The sequence below is a fragment of the Symphalangus syndactylus genome, chromosome 3, assembly GCF_028878055.3.
Source record: "Symphalangus syndactylus isolate Jambi chromosome 3, NHGRI_mSymSyn1-v2.1_pri, whole genome shotgun sequence".
Taxonomy (NCBI): Eukaryota; Metazoa; Chordata; class Mammalia; order Primates; family Hylobatidae; genus Symphalangus; species Symphalangus syndactylus.
In genome coordinates this window covers 95,946,095-95,969,529 of record NC_072425.2, presented here as the reverse complement: position 1 = coordinate 95,969,529, position 23,435 = coordinate 95,946,095, and the positions used below count along the sequence as shown (strand labels likewise).

The 23,435-nt window shown below is 38.5% G+C and overlaps 1 pseudogene; it reads left to right on the top strand.

The window, feature by feature from the left end:
- Positions 1-6,876: 6,876 nt before the first annotated feature.
- LOC129478368 (large ribosomal subunit protein uL24-like) lies at positions 6,877-7,538 on the top strand (annotated as a pseudogene).
- The last annotated feature ends 15,897 nt before the right edge of the window (positions 7,539-23,435 follow it).

Sequence of the window (23,435 nt, the reverse complement as noted above, 5' to 3'; positions counted from 1 at the left end):
GAAGAGCAGCAGGAAGGATAAAGCTGTAGGGAAACCTACATGAAAGAAATCCAATGTTTAGGTGTGTGTGTGTGTGTGTGTGTGTCTTTGTGTGCACACACGCACATGCATGTGTGCAGTTTGGAAGTCATTGCATTGTCCGAAAATAGTAAAAGTCTTAATTTACATCAGACTTTCATTAGCGAGTATCATAATCTCTAGATGGATATTAATATGTTAAGGAATGTTATAATAGTAAAAATAGTAAAATAATGTGTCACTAATAAGCAAATGAGTATAGAATGTAATAATTAATCAAAAAATGCATAGAACAGATGACAAATAGAAAGCAAATTGGAAGATGCTAGCTTTAAGCACAGGTCATATAAACACTTTCAATGTAAATAAACTAAAATTACAATCAAAAATGAAGATTAAAATAATCTAAAGAAACTAAATTCAATGCTGCTTTTAAGAGACATTTTCAATTTTAATATTCAAAAACATTAAAAAAATGATAAAAATTACTGAGCAACACTAAAAGAAGCTTGAAGCTACACTAATATCTGACACTGCAGACTCAAGCCAAGGCACATTATTAAAGATCGAAGAGCTATTTCAAGGCACTAGGAAAATATAATTCTAAATGTGTATACACCTAATAACATAGCCTCAAAAGATGTAATGCAGAATTTTACTGAACTACAAGAAGACATAGTCGGTTTCACAAATACATTGAGAGATTTTAAGACACCCCTCTCAGCAACTGATAGGACAAGCAGATACATCAGTAAGGTTATAGAAGAGTTGAACAACTTGATTATCTAAGTTGACGTAATTGACAAATATAGTGCACCCAACCCAACAATTGCCGAACACAGGCTCAAAGTAAAGGGAGTTGATTTGGCTTAGCTATCAAGGAAGTCTGGACTTACATCTTCAGGTTTCAGATATCCTTGGACCAAGGGGTTTAAAAATATAATATGAAATTTAAAATTTTTTTTCTGTCTCATTTCTCCTTAATTTTGCATATTGAATCTCATTATCTCCTATACAAACCAGCTGTCTTTTTAAGACCTGAGAGTATGGTGTCAAGCAACTGTAAGTTGCTCCTCATTTTTGTAGGTTGATTTAGGAACCTGCAGCTTTACTGAATTTGTATTAGTTCTAACAGTTTAACAATGCTGGACATTTAGGTTGCTCTTTTCTTTTTATATTCATTTTGATCCTATACTTTCTGTGTCTCTCTGTATACCCTACTATTGTTCTTGTTGCCTTCTGCTGTTTCCTGTTCTCATTCTTTCTCTGTGTTGCTGCCATCAAATCTAAACATGTAACAGGTGTTTCCACTTTCTCCTGCTACGGCTACACCACTATGTTTATCCCCTTCTCATGCCCATAGTTATGCCTAGATCTGCATGTACAGTGGGATTCTATGATTGTCTGGATATGAGATGTTATATTCACTCTAAGAAAAATTATTTTTCCTCCAGGATTAGAAAGAAGGCAATGTTCCCAGGCCTTTTCCAGTGTTTCTCCTAAGCTGAGAGTATATTTACATCTCCCTGTAGCTAGAAATAAGTCAATGACTCTAATATTCAATAAACCACCCTGAACTCCCATAGTCACTTACTTTAACTAAAAAGATTTCATTGATTTGTTTTTGCATGGTTACCTTTTATTCAGAGATATGGCTTTGTTATTTTTCTCTAAAATGACCTTGACATGATTTGCCTCCTGGTTGATTGAACATCAGCAAAAGTTAAATAATGGCACAGCAGCTTATTCTGTGACCCAGAATATTCCCTTCTAAAAATTTAGCCAAAAAAGTATCAGATAAAAATACAAACATAAATATATATTTTATAATGGTGCAAAATAAATAAAAGCAACCCAGAAAAAACTAAATACCAAATATCAGAAAACTGGTTAAATAAATTGCAGGACATCTGCTAGGTGCTGAGGCTCAAGCCTGTAATCCCAGCACTTTGGGAGGCCAAGGTGGTTGGATCACAAGGTCGGGAGATTGAGACCATCTTAGCCAACGTGGTGAAAGCCCGTGTCTACTAAAATACAAAAAAGAATCTACCTGGGCATGGTGGCACACACCTGTAGTCTCAGCTACTCAGGAGGCTGAGGTGAGGCAGGGGAATTGCTTGAACCCAGGAGGCAGAGGTTGCAGTGAGCTGAGATCACGCCACTGCACTCCAGCCTGGCAACAGAGTGAGACTCCGTCTCTTAAAAAAAAAAAAAAAAAAAAAAAAAAAAATTGTAGGGTATCTATACAATTAACTTTGATATAATCTTTAAAAATTATACTGGCCAGACATAGTGGCTCATGCCTATAATCCCAATACTTTGGGAGGCCAAGGCAGGAGGATTGCTCTGGCCCCAGCCTAGGCAACATAGCCAGACCCCATCTCTACAGAAAAATAACAAATTAGCTGGGCATGGTGGTGCAAACCTGTAGTCCCAGCTACTTGGGAGGCTGAGGTGGGAGTATCACTTGAACCTGAAGGTGGAGGCTGCAGTGAGCCATGATTGTGCCACTTCACTCCAGCCTGGGCAACAGAGTGAGACCCTCGCCTAAAAAATAAATAAATCAATAAATAAAATTTATACTGTACAACATTTAAGAACATAGAAAATTGTTCAAGCCAATAAGAGGTTGTCAGTTAGTTATTCCAGAATTACTTCTAGGTTAGATAGCAAAAGCTGGGACTAGATAGAATTTCTTCCTCCAAAGGCAAAACGAAGGCAGAAACAAAAGCAAAAACTAGAAATATTCTTGAGGGAAACTGCAGACAACATACATGGATTTGAAAATACTTTTCTGTTTTTTACCTTTTCAGGGCCCAAATCAGTTTGACACAGTGCCTTGTGTATTAATAACTTTCCAATAATAATATACCTTTATAAGAAGAGCCTCCCCATGGCCACTTCCCGGGTTCAGAGCTTCACCATATTCAGCCTCCTTGCTTATCACACTAAGGATTCGACCAAGGACCTTACCAAGCTCAGGGAGGAGCATCAGACTCTTTCAGCAGTGTGTACAGTTTATATTCCTCTTCCGTAACCTATCACCGTTGGTCAACTTTCTTAACTCATCTAGCTATCCATTCCAAGCAAAGTGATGAACCTCACACAAATCCTCCTTTTACTTCCTCCAGCCCATGGACAAAGTTGGGATATATCTTATGCCAGAGACAAAATGACTGAGTTCTCTGGAAGCTGCATGAAGAGGCTGTATTACAGCCTATGCATAAGAGCCTTAATATACCTGTGAAAGGTAAATAAATGCAAGTCAGATCTGAAACACCCAGTCAACACAGCCCAGGATAATTTTGCAATTGGTTTTCATGTCTTTGATCTTCTGCATCTAGATGACAAAGATAGGAGACACTAACAGACCCTGTATTAGTCAGTGTTCTCTAAAGGGACAGAACTAGTAGATTAGATGTATATATAAAGGGGAGTTCACTAAGGAATATTGACTCACACAATCACAAGGTGAAATTCCGCTATAGATGGTCTGCAAGCTGAGGAGCAGGGAAGCCAGTCCGAGTCCCAAAATCTCAAAAGTAGGGAAGCCGACAGTGCAGCCTTCAGTCTGTGGCAGAAGGCCAGAGACCCCCTGGAAAACCACTGGTGTAAGTCCAAAGTTCCAAAGCTAAAGAACCTGGAGTCGGTGTTCGAGGGCAGGAAGCATCCAGCACAGGAGATAGGTGAAGGCCAGGATACTCAGCAAGTCAAGTCCTTCCATGTTCTTCTGCCTGCTTTTATCCTAGCTGCACTGGCAGTGGATTAGGTGGTGTCCACCCAGACTGAGGGTGGGTCTGCTTCTTCCCATACACTGACTCAAATGTTAATCTCCTTTGGCAGCACCCTCATAGACACACTCAGGTAGAATATTTTGCATCCTTTGATCCAATCAAGTTGACACTCTTTTTTTTTTAAATGGAGTCTTGCTTTGTCGCCCAGGCTGGAGTGCAGTTGTGCGATCTCGGCTCACTGCAACCTCCACCTCCCGAGTTCAAGTGATTCTCCTGCCTCAGCCTCCTGAGTAGCAGGGATTACAGGCACATGTGAACATGGCCAGCTAATTTTTGTACTTTTAGTAGAGACGGGTTTTCACTATGTTGGGCAGACTGGTCTTGAACTCCTTACCTCGTGATCTGCCCTCCTCCGCATTCCAAAGGGCTGGGATTACAGGTGTGAGCCACCACCTGGCTGACACTCATTATTAACCATCACAGACCCATTAGTGCCTTTCCTGGGCCACATGCAAACAAAAAGATTTTCTCTAAACTGCCAATTGATTTACACCTTCTCCTCTTCACGTCTATACACACAGGAAATTTAGAATTCCATTGTTCCACTGTCCTCTTGTGTGTTTATCAAACTCATACTGGAACATGATTCCTCAATTTGCTTGATATTTATTTATTTATTTATATTTTATTTTATTTTTTTGAGATGGAGTCTTGTTGTGTCACCCAGGCTGGAGTGCAGTGGTGCGATCTCAGCTCGCTACAAGCTCTGCCTCCCAGGTTGAAGCCATTCTCCTGCCTCAGCCTCCCGAGTAGCTGGGACCACAGGTGCCCGCCACCACGATCGGCTAATTTTTTTTGTATTTTTAGTAGAGTTGGGGTTTCACCATGTTAGCCCAGATGGTCTCGATCTCTCTACCTCATGATCTGCCCATCTCGGCCTCCCAAAGTGCTGAGATTACAGGTGTGATATATTTATTTTATTAAATTATATCTTGTAACCAGTCAAATTTAAACAACTTATTATTTCAATCAGTTATAAGACACCAATGCGGAATACAGATAAAAGAGGGAGATACAGTTGAGCGTGAATTTTAGAAGACTTTCCAGAGCTGTGTTACATGTTCATTTCTGCCACTGAAGATGCCTCCGGATATTTGAAAGATCTGTATCAGATGACACTGGGTACTAATGCTAACCTGCCTAAGGTGAAGGTGGCAAACAAGTTCAAGAAAAAAGTCACTGTAGGCTTACCTGTATTAACTCTTATGTTCATTTTACTTATATTCTTCAGTTGTGTTTTCAAAGGAGCTAATTTCTGTAAATCTCTTTACTTTCATTCTCAATTTAAATTCCTGGTTGAAAAACACTCCTGGAGTGCATGTTTTATATAATTCTGTGCAATTAAAATTTTATTCTCTAACAAGAGGTTTTTAGTAGCTGAACACAAAATGGTAACAGACAAATTATAATCAACAAATTCACCTTTTACCTCCACTTCTTTGTATCTAGTCATTATAAAGATTATTTAAAAATTTACCTTATATTGTCCATCTTTCTGTATCCTATGATTGGGACTCCCGTGAAGCTTTATACAACTAAATAACACAGGCATCTATGATTTTCTCCAACTGGACAGATCAGTTTTAAGATCCATGGGCTTGCGGGTAAAGTAGGTTTGCTGCTCCCTGGTTACCAACTTCTCTGAGTCCAGTGAATACCCCTCCAACACACATAACAGATTATATGAAGAGAGTTTATTTCTTACAGATAGGCAACAAAAAACAACAGAAGCCTAGAATTCCTCATATTTCAGTCCCCCAATGCTCAGAAAAGCTGTCCAAAATGGATGGAGTCTCATCTGTCCTTACCCTGCCTGAACTGCAGCTGAGGAACCCCAGAAAGCAGCCCACCTTAGGTTTTATACCTCAGGATGATGGGATGTGCTGGGCTGAAGTGTTGAAGACATCCTGTTCTCCTAGGGGACTGAAACAGAGCCCAAGCTGTTCCAGCTACCTCAGGATGTTGCATTCCCAGCACATTCTATGATTAATTTTGAGAACCATAAGCAAGAAAGTGGGGAGAGCTGGATCAGTCCAAGATCACTTAGAGAACTATCTTGCAATCACCACTTACAACTGAAGTTGTTGATTTAATTTACTTCTTTGTAAAAGTAGAACCACTTTTTTCATCTTGTTAATTTTACTCCTGATGGTATTTATAAATCATATTACAGACTCCCATGATTCTGAATAACATTAACATTAGTAGCCTATCTGGCAAATTCTATTAGTCATTAAAATTGTGGACTTTCCTGACACTATTCCTATAGACACCACCAATACCTGAATTTTCATGATATTCCTTAGAATTATTGGTCTTATTTTCCTCCTTTTAAAATTTTACATCTAAGTGAGCCAACTTTGCCTAGTCAACCTCATTTACTTTCCTGAATTCTAGAACTTAGCAAATGAGTTCTTTTTTTTTTTTTTTTTTTTTTTTTTTGAGACGGAGTCTCGCTCTGTCGCCCAGGCTGGAGTGCAGTGGCGCAATCTCGGCTCACTGCAAGCTCCACCTCCCAGGTTCACGCCATTCTCCTGCCTCAGCCTCGCCGAGTAGCTGGGACTACAGGCGCCCGCCACCACGCCCGGCTAATTTTTTGTATTTTTAGTAGAGACGGAGTTTCACGGTGGTCTCGATCTCCTGACCTAGTGATCTGCCCGCCTCGGCCTCCCAAAGTGCTGGGATTACAAGCGTGAGCCACCGCACCCAGCCAATGAGTTCATTTTTATTTGCTTCACATGTCCATGTTTTTGATCATGCTCTGTTTAACCACCAGTGAGTTTTTGTTCATAACTCAGTCACTAGCTCATGTATTATCTTCCTCACTAACTGTCAAGGAAGAATTATTCACTCCATTTATAGTCTTGTACAGTTTTTTTATATGATAAGTTGATTGACATGCTTCACCTGTTACATTATAAACTTTGAGAGCAAGGACCTCATCTTATTCAGCTCTGTATTTTGAGCATCTACTACACTGTATGACACAGAGGTGAAGATACATAACTGCTAGAAATGAATAGATGTGTCTTTTGCAGCCATCATCGAAGCGGGAGCAGCCAAAATGAAGTTCAATCCCTTTATGACTTCCGACCGAAGCAAGAACCGCAAAAGGCATTTCAAAGCACCTTCCCACATTCGCAGGAAGATTATGTCTTCCCCACTTTCCAAAGAGCTGAGACAGAAGTACAACGTGCAATCCACAGCATCCGAAAGAATGATGAAGTGCGGGTTGTACGAGGACACTACAAAGGTCAGCAAATTGGCAAAGCAGTCCTGGTTTACAGGAAGAAATGTGTCATCTACATTGAATGGGTGCAGCGGGAAAAGGCTAATGGCTCAGCTGTCCATGTAGGCATTCACCCCAGCAAGGTGGTTATCACTAGGCTAAAACTGGACAAAGACCGCAAAAAGATTCTTTTAAAAAAAAATCGTTATACTTTAAGTTCTGAGATACATGAGCAGAACGTGCAGGTTTGTTACATAGGTATACACGTGCCATGGTGGTTTGCTGCACCCATCAACCCATCATCTACATTAGGTATTTCTCCTAATGCTATCCCTCCTCTAGCCTCCCACCCACCCACCCACCGACAGGCCCCTGTGTGTGATATTCCCCTCCCTGTGTCCCGCAAAAAGATTCTTGAATGGAAAGCCAAATCTCACCAAGTAGGAAAGGAAATGAGCAAATACAAGGAAGAAACAATTAAGAAGATTCAGGAATAAAGTAATCTTATATACAAACTTTGATTAAAACTTGAAATGAAAAAAAAAAGAAAGAAATGAATAGATGCGCTACCCTAAAGCCAGTTAAGAACGAGATAATTACTGATCTGGAAGAACGCCTGATTTGGAGACTTATTTATGTTGCCACCCTACTGAGAGGTAGTGTGAAGGATCAGGACTAAGTTTCCCAGGATTTATTCTGAACTTGATGCATATGCATTTCAGCTTATCCTGATCTACTCTGTTAGACTCCTGTCCTAGTCCTACATTACAGTGTTTCCTTTTCCCCATGGGAATCAAGGATATGGAGTTGTGAAAGAGAATGTACCAATCAAATACAGAGACTCTAAATTCTGGCCAGGATCTGACACAGAGTGTATTCTGAATAAATATTTGACAATTTAATTATATTCCCATAAGGTTATCAAGCTGTCTAATAGTCCTTGATATATGACAAACAGAAGAGCAAAATAACACAGAGAGACATTTGAATGCTATCTGAGCCATACTTTCTTCCAAACTGCTACTAAATAATCAATTTTTAAAATACCAGTTTTATAAAAGAAGAACAAGAAAATACTTTTCTTCTGTGACTAAATAATATAAATAGCATTTGTGATTTTCAGTTCCAAACTGAGCTCAGATTCTACTGGCCACTAGTAAAACACTACTAGCAGGTAATAAATTCATTGGCTAAACTTGTAAAACAAGTTAAAGCTAAACAATTAGTTGATTACCTTCTACTCATGTTTTACTAGTGGCCAATAGAGTCTGAATTCCATTTTGAATTTAAAAATCACAACTATTTATCCTAAAAGTGTTGCAACTCAAAACCAATACATGTGCCCAGTGCACCAGTCACCTGAAACAGAAGACATTTTAAAACACATTTATAGTAAAAAAAAAAAAAAAAGAAAGAAAAAACAAAACAAACATGAGGAGAAGAAGAATCCAGAAGAGATATTGCAAAGAACAAAACTTTTTTGTTGTCATTTTGTTTTCTTTTGAAATGTTGCTTTCTTTTAAATTTTATTTTATTTTAAGTTCCAGGACACATGTTCAGGACATTCAGGTTTTTTACACAGGTAAACATGTGCCATGGTGGTTTGCTGCATCTAACAACCCATCACCTAGGTATTAAGTCCTGCATGCATTTGCTGTTTATCCTGATGCTCTCTCTGCCCCTGCCCCCCACCCACAACATGCCCAAGTGTGTGTTGTTCTCCTTTCTGTGTCCATGTGTTCTCATTGCTCAGCTCCCACTTATAAGTGAGAGCATACGGTATTTGGTTTTCTTTTCCTGCATTAGTTTGTTGAGGATAATGGCTTCCAGCTCCATCCATGTCTTTGCACAGGACATGATCTCATTCCTTTTTATGACTACATAGTATTCCATTATTTATATATACCACATTTTCTTTATCCAGTCTATCATTGATGGGCATTTGGGTTGATTCTGTGTTTTTGCTATTGTGAATAGTGCCGCAATGAACATACATGCATGTGTCTTTATAGTAGAATGATTTATATTCCTTTGGGTATATACCCAATAATGGGATTGCTGGGTCAGATGGTATTTTTGGGTCTAGGTGCAAAGAACAAAACTTTTAATGGGAGAAAAGATAGAAAGATGAAATTAGTATCTGGAGTTGATCTATTATTGTATATTGTATTAACCTACTAATGCATAAGCTTGTTTTTGGTAAACCTGTTATATGTGACTTTTACTAATCCTTCCCCTGAAGCAACAAAACATGCTCTTTCTTTACCAGGTCCAATAAGCAGCTCTCTAAGTTCAGCAGCTGACCTCATTTTAGCATTCACTTAAAATTTATATTCTTCTTTATTTTGTTCTCCTTAAATTTTATAGACTTCACTTTTATGAGCCAGCAGAGATTTCATTCAGATTTCTTTGTGTGTCAGTGCAGAACGTGGAAGGAACTTGACACACTATCCAGGAGGTGTGTTGTCCCCCTGGACTGAGTAAAGAAGATATGACATGAACTCAGCAAGCCCATGATTGTGAGACACTTCTACTGCTTCAGGAGAGAGCTTGGAATTCAATTAGAGATGCCAGAAATAGCTTTCTATTACAACTAAAGTACTGAGTGGGAAACTACATGTCTTGGCACACGAGTGATGGTTTTGCTATTCCTTTGTGTCATGGATAGAACAGAAAAAAAGAGAATATGAAGCAACGAAAAGATAAATGTGCAAAAATTTCCTCAAGGAACAATATTTAGTTTTCTATACTTGAAAATGAATGTCAAGATATATAGAAAGCAAAATTAAAAAGACATATAAGGTATTTTCTTAAGAAGAGTTAAGAAGAAAGAGGTTAACTAAACCAAGGAAGGCATTGAGTGAGGAAAAAAGTCAAACAGATTTGCTGCTGTCACTGCTACCATATACCACAGACTCTCCAAAAGGAAAAAAAAGATATTGTTCAGTCTTTCATAATACAAACCACAATCCTGGCAAAAAAGCAAGATATAGCAGTGCTGGGAAAACTTCAGTAATTTGCACAGCTAAATCAACAGCTATGACCACGTCTGCCAAATTCAGAGTACATAAAACTGTCTTATTTTTTTTGATTCTGAGAAAAGCATGTCTCCAGTAGATAGAGACAGCAACAAAATAACAACTCTCTGAATTTGATTAAAACAGTAGTAATAATAACATCAGCAGCTATCATGTGTTCACTTCTGGCTACCTGGGAGGTGCTATGCCAATCCCTTTGTGTATATTTTCTTATTAATCCTTAAATTACACATCAGACACTTAAATATATTTTACAGATGGAGAAACCAAGCCTCAAACAAATTGAGTAATTTAGGTAAATTTATACAGAGTGTTAGAAGCAGGCTATAATCCCAGGTCTGCCTGACTTCAAGTCTGTGCTCTTTACCATTATGCTGTACTGCACAGGGAGACAAAGTGTTTAATGATGTAAAAACAGAAGAAACATTTGAAAGAAAGTGGCAATACTATTCTAGAATTTCTTCTGGCCAAGGAACACAATTATGGGTATGCCCTACTGTATTAGTCTGTTTTGACACTACTGAGTAAAGACATACCTGAGACTGGGCGATTTACAACAGAAAGAGAGGTTTAATCGACTTACAGTTCCACGTGGCTGGAGAGGCCTCACAATCATGGTAGAAGGCAAGGAGGAACAAGTCACGTCTTATATGGATGGCAACAGGCAAAGAGAGAGAGCTTGTGCAGGGAAAGTCTCCCTTATAAATCAATCAGATCTCATGAGACTTATTCACTATCATGAGAACAGCATGGGAAAAACCTACCCCAATGATTCAATTACCTCCCACCAGGTCCCACCCACAACATGTGGGAATTCAAGATAAGATTTGGGTGGGTACACAGCCAAACCATATCATTGACAATGTAGAAAGGCAAACTTTCTCTTCTTTGGAAGAGGTAGCTGGATGAAGATAGGCAAAACCACCCAATAACCGTGGTTTTAACTTAAAACAGGTATTATCCTATATTCATGTCCTAACTTAAAGGTACAATGCACTCTCTACAGTAGAAATAAACATAGGTTCTAACAGCACAGGCCCATCTCAAGTAAACAGTTATGTATCCACAATCTCAAATTTCATATAACATAGTAGATATATATTGTGGGTACCTATGCAACATGCATAAGGCTTACCCTCATTTTTTCCCAAGGCTTTATTGACAAACAATTTGGTTAGAATTAACCATCCCCAGTTCCAAATATTGGCTATAACCGGAATAAATAAATCAGATAAATTCCATTATCATTGCCTCGGTGATTCACCTATGGCAGAGCATGTGACCCAAGTTGGTCCAATCAAGATGTACTAGTCTATTCTCACGCTACTATAATGAAATACCTGAGACTGGGTAATTTGTAAAGAAAGGAGGTTTAACTGGCTTACAGTTTTGCAGGCTGTACAGGTAGCATGTCTGTGGAGGCCTCAGGAAACTTTCAATCATGGTGGAAGGCAAAGGGGAAGCAGGCATGTCTTATGTTTCAGGAGCAGGAGGAAGAGAGAGAAGGGGGAGATGCTACACACTTTTAAACAGCAAGGTCTAGTGGGAATTCACTCATGGTCATGAGAACAGCAAAGGGGAAATCTGCCCTCACGATCCAGTCATCTCTCACCAGGTCCCTCCTCCAACACTGAGGATTACAAATCCACATGAGGTTTGGGTGGGGACACAAATTCAAACTATATCACAAGGTAAAGCCAAGGATTTGTGTTTGGAGATTTGAAGGAAGAGAAGAGTTCTTTCACCTTGACAGTCCAGTGAAGGGCAGTGAAATCTTGAACACTAACAGACATTTTGCTACCATGAGGGTTAATATTGTCAACTTGATTGGATTACAAAGTATTGTTCCTGGGTGTGGCTGTGAGGGTGTTGCCAAAGGAGGTCAACAGTTGAGTCAGTGGACTCAGAAATGCAGAGCCACCCTCAATCTGGGTGGGCACCGTCTAATCAGCTGCCAACATGGCTAGAATAAAACAGCCAGGAGAAGTTAGAAGATTCAGACTTGCTGAGTCTTCCGGCCTTCGTCTTTTTCCCCTGCTGGGTGCTTCCTGCCTTCGAACATCGGATTCCAAGTTGCTCAGCTTTTGGACTCTTGGACTTACACCAGTGGTTTGCCAGGGGATCTGGGACCTCCAGCCACAGACAGAAGGCTGCACTGTTGGCCTTCCTTCTTTTGAGTTTTGGGACCCAGACTGGCTTCCTTGCTACTCAGCTTGCAGACGGCCTACTGTGGGACTTCACCTTGTAATCGTGGGATTCAATACTCCTTAATAAACTCCCTTTCATATAACATCTATCCTGTTACTCCTGTCCCTCTAGAGAACCCTGACTAATACACAACCCAAGGACGAAGCTGACACAAAAAGTAGGACAGGACTGGAAGAACTGCAGAACTAGTCATCTTGATCAAATCATGCCTGAATCATGCATTTCTTTTTAACTCTTTTAATTCTCTATACCAACAAACTGCCTTTGTTTAAACTAGTTAAAATATTGTATTGTTTTTGTTAGTCCAGTCCAATGTAACAATATAAAGTGTTAAGAACTCAAGCTTAATACCATTTTACATATTGAGAACTCAAGTTTATATTCCATGATGCTAACTCCTCTTCCTTAGTATTGATATTCCCACTTTAACTGTTTCATAGGAAATAATAATCAAACACTTCCCACCACACAAAATGGTGGTTGTATCTACCTATAAATATCGAATATTCTAGCCAAGAATGAATTTTACCTCCAGTGGATATCTGGTAGATATCTCAAACTTAACATGTCTGAAACTGAGTGCCTGATCCCTTCTCAACATTTCAGTTGTTGGCAATTACATCTTTCCCGCTGCTCATTTTCTGCTACCTTCCCCAACCCTCATTCTACTTCAGGCATACAGGCCTCCTTGCTCTTCTTCTTATAGGGCAGATATTCACCATCTTAGCCTCTTTCAACTGGCTGCTTTCTTTCCCTGATATTTACCTGATTAAGTCATTTTCTTGCTTCAAATATTTTCTGAGATGTCACCTTCTCCATGAGGCTTACTCTGTCCACACTAACTACAATTGAATCTGCCTCTCACACACACACCCTTCTCTGTTCTTTTCTCATATGACCTAACAATGTCTAATATACTGTTTAATTAGTCTATTCATTTCATTGCATATTTTCCATGTCTTACCATTAGAATGTAAGACTCATGAACATGCATTTTTGTCTCTTGTCTTAACTGATGTATCCCAAATGCTAGAATATGCCTGACATGCGAATAAATCTTTGTTGAGTGAAGGAGTAAATCACTCTGCCCTCAGCAACCTGGCACAGTTATCCAGTCCTAAGGAGTGTAGGGCACACTAAGCTATGAATTAAAAACCTTTCCACAAAAATTGATTTGTGATTATTTCCTTTGGAAATTGGACCAAATATAAAAAGAATTGAACTTAGAGATTCCAAAATCCCATAAGCAGACACAATGTGATTTGGATGACTGAATAACCCTCATAGGTTAGTCCCTGATGGCATATTCACTCATAAGCCTCTTCCCTGAATCTAGTGTGCTCTCTCCCTTCAATTTGGGTTTGCTGTAGCAAATAATTTAGGGTTTACAACATGGATCTCATATGTTGTGCTAGTACACAACATATGCTGGGTATGCATGGGATCATCCTGGATGTCATTTGTCAGACTGATATGGTTTGGCTCTGTGTCCCCACTCAAATCTCATCTAACAGCTCCCATAATTCTCAAGTGTTGTGGGATGGGCCCAGTGGGAGATGACTGAACTGTGGGGGCCGGTCTTTCCCATGCTGTTCTTATGATAATGAATGGCTCTTATGAGATCTGATGGTTTTAAAAATGGGAGTTGCCCTGCACAAGCTCTCTCTTTGCCTGCTGTCATCCATTTAAGAGGTGAATTGCTCCTTCTTGCCTTCTGCCATGATTGTGAGGCCTCCCCAGCCATGTAGACGTATAAGTCCATTAAACCTCTTTTTCTTCCCCGTCTCGGGTGTGTCTTTATCAACAGTGTGAAAACAGACTGATGCACAGACTACAAATGTGTTTCCAAGCCAAGTGCATTGGCTGTGACATTAAATAAATAATCTATTCCTTAATTCACTCAATCTTTCATTTGTTAATTCAAGAATATTTTTCTGTGCATTGAGTGCTAGATTATATGATTGATACAATACTTAGCTTAATTTAGTATAATAATGTGTTTTAGATTTTGATAAAACCAGCTAATGCATAGTTTCCAAAGATTAGTTGACCTATCCTGGAGATAAGATCTGAAAGGAAATCTAAGATGTAGTGAAAATGTCTTAAAAGATGAGTAGGATTTAGAGGATAAAGTATGAAGAATTGCAGACAGAAGGAAGACCATGAACAAAAGCTTAGAAACATTAAGGAAACTAGGATGCATTCAGGAAGCCACAACTTGTTCTGTAATACTGGAGTGAAGGAGAGTGTGTGTGTGTGTGTGTGTGTGTAAAATAAAGTGGATGCCTCTAGAAAGATAGTATAGGTCAGATAATGAAGCCTTCAAATAATATCCTAAGGAATTTGATTTAGCTTTTGAGAATTATAGCTATTGAAAGGTTAAAACTGTGGAGCTACAGGATTATATGCTGATTTTAGAAAAAGTCTCTGAATGCATTTCTGAAGAACAGATGAGAGAAGAACAGAACTTCAGGCAAGGAGAATAGTTGGGAAGATGTTGTCAGAGAAACCAACAAGATGATATGGCAAGAGATACTCTAAAATGCTCCCCAGATTTCTGTATCTGAGAAGGGCAGATTGCCTATAGGAAGAGGAGGAAACATAGGGTGAGATAAGGGACCAATACAGTAAAACAAAGAGTGTGTTCAAAGATGATTGTTGAATTCTGTTTTGGACACACTAAATGTGAGAGACTTGTGGATATTGTGGAATATCTAGTTTGAGATTTCAAACTTACTAGAAGTTTGAATTAGAATTTGGAGGTAGGTGGTAGGATTTAGGTTTTTACAACGTATCAGAATAAGTGGTGGAATGCATGAAATGAGACTAGGAGAAAGCCAAGGATGGGCACCAGAGAAAAAATGACTCACATAGGTACCTGAAGGCAGTGACTCAAAGGGCAAGACAAAGCAAAACCTGGAAGACTACTAAAGGCGGAGAAAGGAGCCAAGTTTTACAAAAAGGCTTTGTCCCTAGATACCAAACAAGTCATCCTAGAATTGAAATTTCTGTAAGTGCTAGATGCATTTTTTTTTTTTTTTTTTTTTGAGATGGAGTCTCGCTCTGTCGCCCAGGCTGGAGTGCAGTGGCGCGATCTCGGCTCACTGCAAGCTCCGCCTCCCGGGTTCACGCCATTCTCCTGCCTCAGCCTCTCCGAGTAGCTGGGACTACAGGCGCCCGCCACCATGCCCGGCTAATTTTTTGTCTTTTTTAGTAGATACGGGGTTTCACCATGGTCTCGATCTCCTGACCTCGTGATCCGCCCACCTCGGCCTCCCAAAGTGCTGGGATTACAAGCGTGAGCCACCACGCCCAGCCGCTAGATGCATTTTTATCATAGCATGCCTTCTCCATGCAGAGGAGAAATTGCCTCTTATGTTCTGAAGTATCTGGTGCATGGCAAGAAGTTTCCTTCCATTTTTCCTTGGTGTAACCTGCCTGCCTGTGTTGACACTGGCTGTAGTCAGTCTTTAGGCCTTGTTGTGATCCTTCCTGTTCCACTGGTTTCTATTCACCCACTGATGAGCCTTGGCCAGCTACACTTTTTCTTTGACTGTTCCACACTTTGTCCGGCCCCTATTCACTCTTGTTTATTCTGGAATGCCAACAGACATGAGTCTATCACTTACATATTTCTATTGAATTGCTTCTGTGGTTGACTTTTTAGGTGCCAGATTACTTATTTTATCCTAGATTTCTATTTTCACAGTTGCCACAAGTGATTTTTTGATCAAGCAGCTTTGGGAAATATTGGCACAAATAAGTGATTCTTAAACTATGTTGTTCTTCAAAACTACCTGAGGGCTATTATTAATGTATCCCAACTCAAGAGTCTAATTAAGCGGATAGTCCTTGAGAAATAGGCTATAATCCCTGCTCTTTACCTTGCCATCAAAAGACTTTTAAACTTTAGTCTCAGCTTTCACTAGTCTCCTCCCCTGGCATACTTTCCTTAATCACCCACTCAAAATCAGCGAGGTCAATGAATCACCTACAGTACAATTATGTGAGATAGATTCCTGAACTTCACCCAAGGGCTACATCTGAAACTCAGGAATTTCTATTTTAAAATAAAACCCTAAGTAATTTGAATGTTAAAGAACCCAGCCCAGAACTCCAGTTCAAAACATGGAGTGGTGGTGGCGTTCATACAGGTTAAAGATGAATTAAAATCATCTTGTAACTTTGATCAGAACGAGTGTACCTCCAGATTTCTGTTGTCTTTGGAGTTAGGGATTGGGGTACATAGTTTAAGAAAGTTTTCCAGAAGAATCTGAAAATCCTAGATTTTCTCCGTTTCTCTCTCTTTCTTCTTTCTGCCTGCCCCGCCACATTATCCACCTGAAATTGTCCATCAAATTTATATCTTCAGGTCATATATCAACTCATCTATAAAAATGTCTACATATTCACATTTGAGCAAGATTAACTGCTCTCATAACTGTACTCAAATACTTATTAGATATTTATAATACAAAATTTCCTACATTGAATTATAATCGATGGCCTCTGTGTCTTTCTTGCCTACTTAACTGAATTCAAGAGAAGGTGTTGTCTTCTTTACCTTTGTTATGTCCAGAGTATGCTCGATAAATTATATTAAAGTAATTAAGAATTGCATGTTTTATAAACACAATAAAACAATTCCCTCAGTAAAAGTAATAGACAAGTAAAGCAAGTTCCAGTTTTGCAATGTTGACACCCTTGTCTTCAGCAAACTCTGTGTGGCTAGATGCACAGCAGTTCTATCCATGTGTTCTTAAATTTCTCACTATGAATATCAGTGCAGTCATCATCATCTCCTTTAAAGGTGTCATCTCCACTGTGGGAAACTTTATGATGAATTCCAATTTTATTTTCCTTTAAACTCAAAGGGCGTTATTAAAGGCTAATGGCAGATTGTTTTCACATATTAAATGCCCATTCCTGCAAAAAGATTGTATATCCCCACTCACTTCAACTCAAACATAGCCATGTGACATTCTATGGCCAATCACTATGAATGAAAGTGCTGAGCGTTAACTTCAGAGCAGAAACTCCAACAGCCAGCAGATGATTACCAAGTTGCTTATTTTTTCTCCTATGCAGCAAATATTATCAATGTTCTGGGTTGATACTGTACCATCAGAAGGAAAACTAAAACAGGACTGCAGTTTAGTCATGTGGATATGTAAAGAAAGAATAAAATACACCACGCTTTTGCAAACCACTTAGCACAGTTTGGTATATCCTGCCTGAGGAAATGCTCTTGTGACATTGAACTCTTGAATAATCATAAGCATCTTAGAGTTTCCCAAACACATATGACAATTAGCCTGAACATGGAAACCTCAGCTACTGGGTTTGCTATGGTGTATTCAACAGTGTTTTGAGCTTTTTGTGGGGAGAGAGTGAACACGGGGACATTTAGAACTCTGTGGTGTGTGTGTATGTGTGTAGGGGCTTGGTTGTTATAGTTACGGGGGACCTACTGTCATGTAGTACCTAGGGGCTACAGATGCTATATATCCTGCAATCCAAGAGAGAGCCCTGCTTAAGAATTGTCAAGCCCAAATACCCATTGCTTTGGTGGAGAGACACTGGACCATGCAAACCAGTGACAAATGTGCAGATTCATTAGTTATTTTCATAGTGGATTTATCAAAAATGTGTACTAGAATTTAGCCTTCATTTAAATAGATTACTGAATCTACTAGTTTGTCAAGAATATTCACATGTATTCTTCCAAACCCTTGTTCAGAAAGTCATTGCATTTCTAATTTTACAGTACATTCTTGAGCCAATTCGTTAATCAAAGGGTGATGTATGAAGACTTTTTTCCTGACATAACCTGTTCCCCCTCCCACCAAGATTTTTAATTGTTACTAATGTAGGTATAAATTTATTTATGCCTAGTTTTACCGGTTGTATGTTTTCCTGCCCTTTATCTTTTGCTGCTATCCTTAACAGATGTTATATATCTGCAGACTGACTTTATAGCTCCTTTCCCCTTTGTTTAACAATACCATACATATTTTGATTTTTCATCATAGGCTGATCCTGCCACTTCACATCATTCCTCTTGCTATGCTCTGATTTTCCTCTGTACCTTTTTGTTATTCTAGAAAGAAATGATTCTAAAGAGAATAAATTCTGCCTTCCAGAAGAAAATTTAATATTATATTCAGAAACCGATGAATCTTGTTCGTCTTCTTCTAATAGATCAAACATTGTGTTATATCTCTTGGGTGATACCTGACACTGTAAACTCATACGCAAGTTGCTGTTTCCTGTCAGCTCATTGCATCCTTAGCGTTGCTGCTGCGTGTTTCTCTCCTTTCCAAGTTACTCTTGTGCATTGCATTTAATATATGTATTTCTTACTTGTGCCGGGGCATTGGTGTAATTTTGCTGGCCTCACTGCTTCTAGTAGCACCTTGTATCAACTGTGAATTTGGTTGGAATACTTCTGCTCCCTTCTGTTTATTTAATTAAGTATCATATTTAACTTTCACCTTGAGGGCAGTATCTTACTTAAAGTATCCACAGACTATGGTGGAATCCATGTATCCTGATCACTAAAAAGTCAAGAAACCAAGAGTGCCTCTGTCATCTTTTCCATGGATCCTTAGTATTAGACCAGGAAGATTGGATGACTGAAAAAATTGGCTTGTCCTAAGACACAAGAAAAGACGAATAAAGGCATCCATGACCGAATTTTAGGGCGTGAAGTGAATAAATGAGTTAGTAATATAAGTAACTTTCAAAAGCAGCAAAAATCTTTGACGCGAAATCTATTTTCTTCTTTCTCTAAATCTGGATTGATTGTATATATTGTCTGTAGTCATAGGGTGCATTCTAAGTCCTTTATTCCGTTTCTTTTTATCAAGCCCAAGAAAGCAGTGTGAATGTTAATAGGTACTGAATAAACCCTGTGATCACTGTAGTACCTTATAATGATGTGTTCCCAAGCTGCCATATCACGGTTGATTATTACTTCTTTTTCTTTGCAATCCTTCATTTAATTTCCATTCCTTACCTTGCTGTTAATATTCCTGACTATTTGAATTCGTTTGAGAGTGCATGAGATGCTGTATCAAATGTTTTTGCTAAAATCCAAATGTATTACATCTCTCACGTTGCATTCATCCACTAATCTTGTAATTCAATAAAAAAAAAGCAATCAGATTTGTTTGGCATGATTTGTTCTGTGTAAATCCATGCTGCTTATTGCTCAATGGTGCTTAAATGATAAGTAGTGCTCAATGCAAATTTCCTCATCTAACTTCTCATTTTAGCTCAGAAAAGTCTATACTGTTTTTGTTCACAGATTTCTTCCTGGCACACAGCTAGTTTCTAGGTCCTAAAAACCAGAGAACAGAAAGACTACACTAGCTTTATTACAGTACCTTTTTTTTTTGCTTTTATATTATTCCTTTCCCAATTTATTATTCCTACATTTTCTCATTAGATTTCCATTAAATTTACAATAGGAGTAATTTCTTTATTCTTATTTTCATACACTATCTATTTAAGAAAAGTGTTAATGAAGGTACATGAAGACTACGAGAATACAATTTATTTCAAGCATCTCCATTGAGAATAACGGACGATGCCTTGGTTATATTTATACAATTTCTTTCTCCATATTAGTCATGTAGTATAATAAAGATAGATTAGCAATTCATCTCTTAATCTCAAATATACTGGTGGTAATCATTTTATTTATTTATTTATTTTTTTATTTTTTTTATTTTTTTGAGATGGAGTCTTTCTCTGTCCCCCAGGCTGGAGTGCACTGGCGTGATCTCGGCTCACTGCAAGTTCCACCTCCTGGGTTCACGCCATTCTCCTGACTCAGCCTCCCTAGTAGCTGGGATTACAGGCGCCCGCCACCACGCCTGGCTAATTTTTTGTATTTTTAGTAGAGACAGGGTTTCACCGTGTTAGCCAGGATGGTCTCGATCTCCTGACCTTGTGATCCGCCGGCCTCGGCCTCCCAAAGTGCTGGGATTACAGGCTTGAGCCACCGCGCCCGGCCAATCATTTTATTTTTATGGATCACTTTCATTTGGCCGTAATTTAAGAACTTGTTATGGGTTGTATTGTGTCTCTCAAAGAAGACATGTTGGAATCCTAACCCCAGTACCTCAGAATGTGACCTTATTTAGAGATAGGGTCTTTATAGGCGTAAGCTGAAATGAGGTCATTTGGGTAGGTCTGAATTCCAGTATGACTAGTGTCCTTCAAAAAGGGGGAAATTTAGTCAGAAACAGAAATGCATACAGAGAAGATGAGAGAGACAGAGAGAGGATGCCATCTACAAGTCAAATAAAGAGGCCTGAAACAGATCCAGCCCTCAGAGTTTAAACCACCGTCTGTGCTACTTTGCTACAGCAGCCCTGGCCATCCAATGTGGTACCTATCGTACATGTACATTATTTTGTTATCATTATTCCGTTTAGATTACACTCTTCTGCAATGTGACAAATATTTCTGGTTCTTACTAATTACTGTTTTTATGCACATGTACCACCACAGCAAGCTTCAAGATACTTTAGGAATCAAAATATTCTTGAAAAAATGGAAGAAAAAAAGGATATTATATATCCAGCAGTTTTACACTTCTAAAGATGGATGATACTATTTTTAGTGACTTTGAGAAAGACTTGACACCCAGGAGTTAATTTTACTTCTTTTTAAGTTTTCAATTACCTCTCATCCATCGGGCAAGGGCTAAATGAGATGGTACAATAAGACCCCATGTCTTTTTATAGTCACGGGGTAGTGACACAAATCAAGGGAAAATTTTTGGCTTCTCTCATTTGGGTTCTGAATCTTGTGAGAAGTAATACAAGAATGGAAAGATAGTTGGTGATCATTGATTTCAGCAACAGTGACCTAAATAGACCTATGATTGTCTCCTGCTGGAAGAAGCGATAGGAATAATCCAATAAATAAGAGTTTTTAAACCAAAGTTCTCTGTTATTCCATCAGTTTTGCCATCTATTCACATCCTTCTACTATGCTCTTTGTCTACTTAAAGCAGGCATGGCCATGCTACATTCATTTTCATGAAGATATATCTAAAATTTATAAACCTTAAAATCTACCCAGTTCAGCCTCACACAAACTCAGATGCATATGTCCTTAATTCCTATAAATTTCCACAATTGGTTGACTGATATAATAGAAGATGAAAGCTATTATGGGTCACCATAGATAAATAAGGGAAAAAAAGGTTAATTTTACCAGATATAGAAAAGTTTTCCTGTTTGGGATATTTATTCTGGAAGGATGTTGTGATAATTCAATCATAAAATTTCTCCTGCAAGGCAACCCATGAAGAGCATTTCAACCAGGTTTTCCGATCTAGGGTGTAGGTAAAGAGTCAATTTATTTTCTAAACTTTGAGAGTAAAAGTGGGCGCTGTTAGCAATATGCTGAGAAAATAGATGTAAACAGGAACTGTCCTGAGACAAACTGTTGTACATAGGCAGTACCAAGTTAGGAGCTTCCTTTTACAAAATAGTCACCGCAATGGACAGGTGGATCAGGGATTGGAATCCCTCAATGTCGGAAAGATCCCGTGACTCACTTCTAATGCCCTTTCTGAGCTTCTATGGTGGTGGGGTCGAGGCAGGGGGCCAGTTGTTAGGTGTGTTCCACAGCATCCACAAAATGGGGCCTCTTGGCTTTGAAAACCTCCTAACCAGTTGGTAATCGTTGCTTGGAACCAGCAAACACTCACTAATTCAATGACCCTTTTAGAACACAGTGAGGATTCCTAGTATGTACGTGTGCACAGCAAGTGGGCAGTTGATAAATGCTTTTAATCAAGATGGTCATGATCAAGGCAGTCCACAAGTTAATGAGTCAGTGATCTGCCCTGCCTTGATTTTAACTTAAATTTTCAACATCTTACTGCATTTTATGCCATATAGACCTACTTTAGTGATTAATTACTTTATTTGATAGCAACAGATATGATTGAACTTAAACATTCATAAATTTGAATGAAAGTATCCAGGCTTTTCACTGCCATCAGCAATCTTAAAGCTAATTATTTGCTGTACTCCTTTTATATAGGGTCTAAACCATACTGTTGAGCACTAAATGAGACATAACATCATATATCACTCAAGTGTGTGTTAGATCTATGTGGGTTAGTCTTAGTTTGAGGACAGGGATCACTTTTTATAGCTCTATTATATCTTCCATAGAATCTACCTATGAATTTGGATCCAGAAAATACACAGTCCACTGATGCTATAGTGGTGTTTAAAACTGATTAGGAAGATATTCATATTTGGGGATTCTGAAGGATTGAGTAAATGGATTTCCTAACATAGAACAAAGTGAAATGAATAATCCAGAGTGTGTTCTAATATGAGTGAATTAATACCCACTCAATGAATGAATCAGTGTACAGTTTTTCTCCTTTAGGATGTAAATTGTCCAAATATTTATTTTCATATTTCTTCTTGTTTTGGTTTTAGAAATACTGCCTCAAGCGTTCTACAGAATCACAAATTCTTGTGAAAATAAGTGAACAATAAATGCAGGGGAAGAAGTCTTTTTTCACTTGATTCCGTTTCACAATTTTCTTGATACTGGATTTCAGAGGTAAACATGTGACATAATTTGAATGGCAATTTTATGAGTTATATTTGTAATATTTGCTATTTATACCTGCAAAACAAGCTCTTCATAAAGCCAAGTCAGAAACAATGAACACACTTGGAATTCATCTCATTAGGGGTTGGTACCACAGGTGTCCCATGGTATATGCTAGAGATTGGTTCCAGGACCTCTATATGTACTCAAATCTGGCCATTCAAGTCTGAAAAGTCACAGAAAAATATTCAGTTTCCGTTTTAATTTAGGAAGTTCTTAATGTTTAAACCAATAATATGGTAAGAGGATAGTGGAGAGAGGGCCAATTTATCTCATTAGCCTAATTTTACTTTAATTAAATACTGTTGTTAGATCTAGCATGTTTGTTTTGGAATTTTTTTTCCTAAAAAAAGGTTATCTGAAATTATTACAGTCCTAAAGAGTTTAATAATAATCTATGCAATATGTTCGTGTCTTTGTGATGTTAATCAAATCTATTAATTCAAACTAAAGAAACATGAGTTCAAAAGATCAGTTTGTTGTTTGATGTGG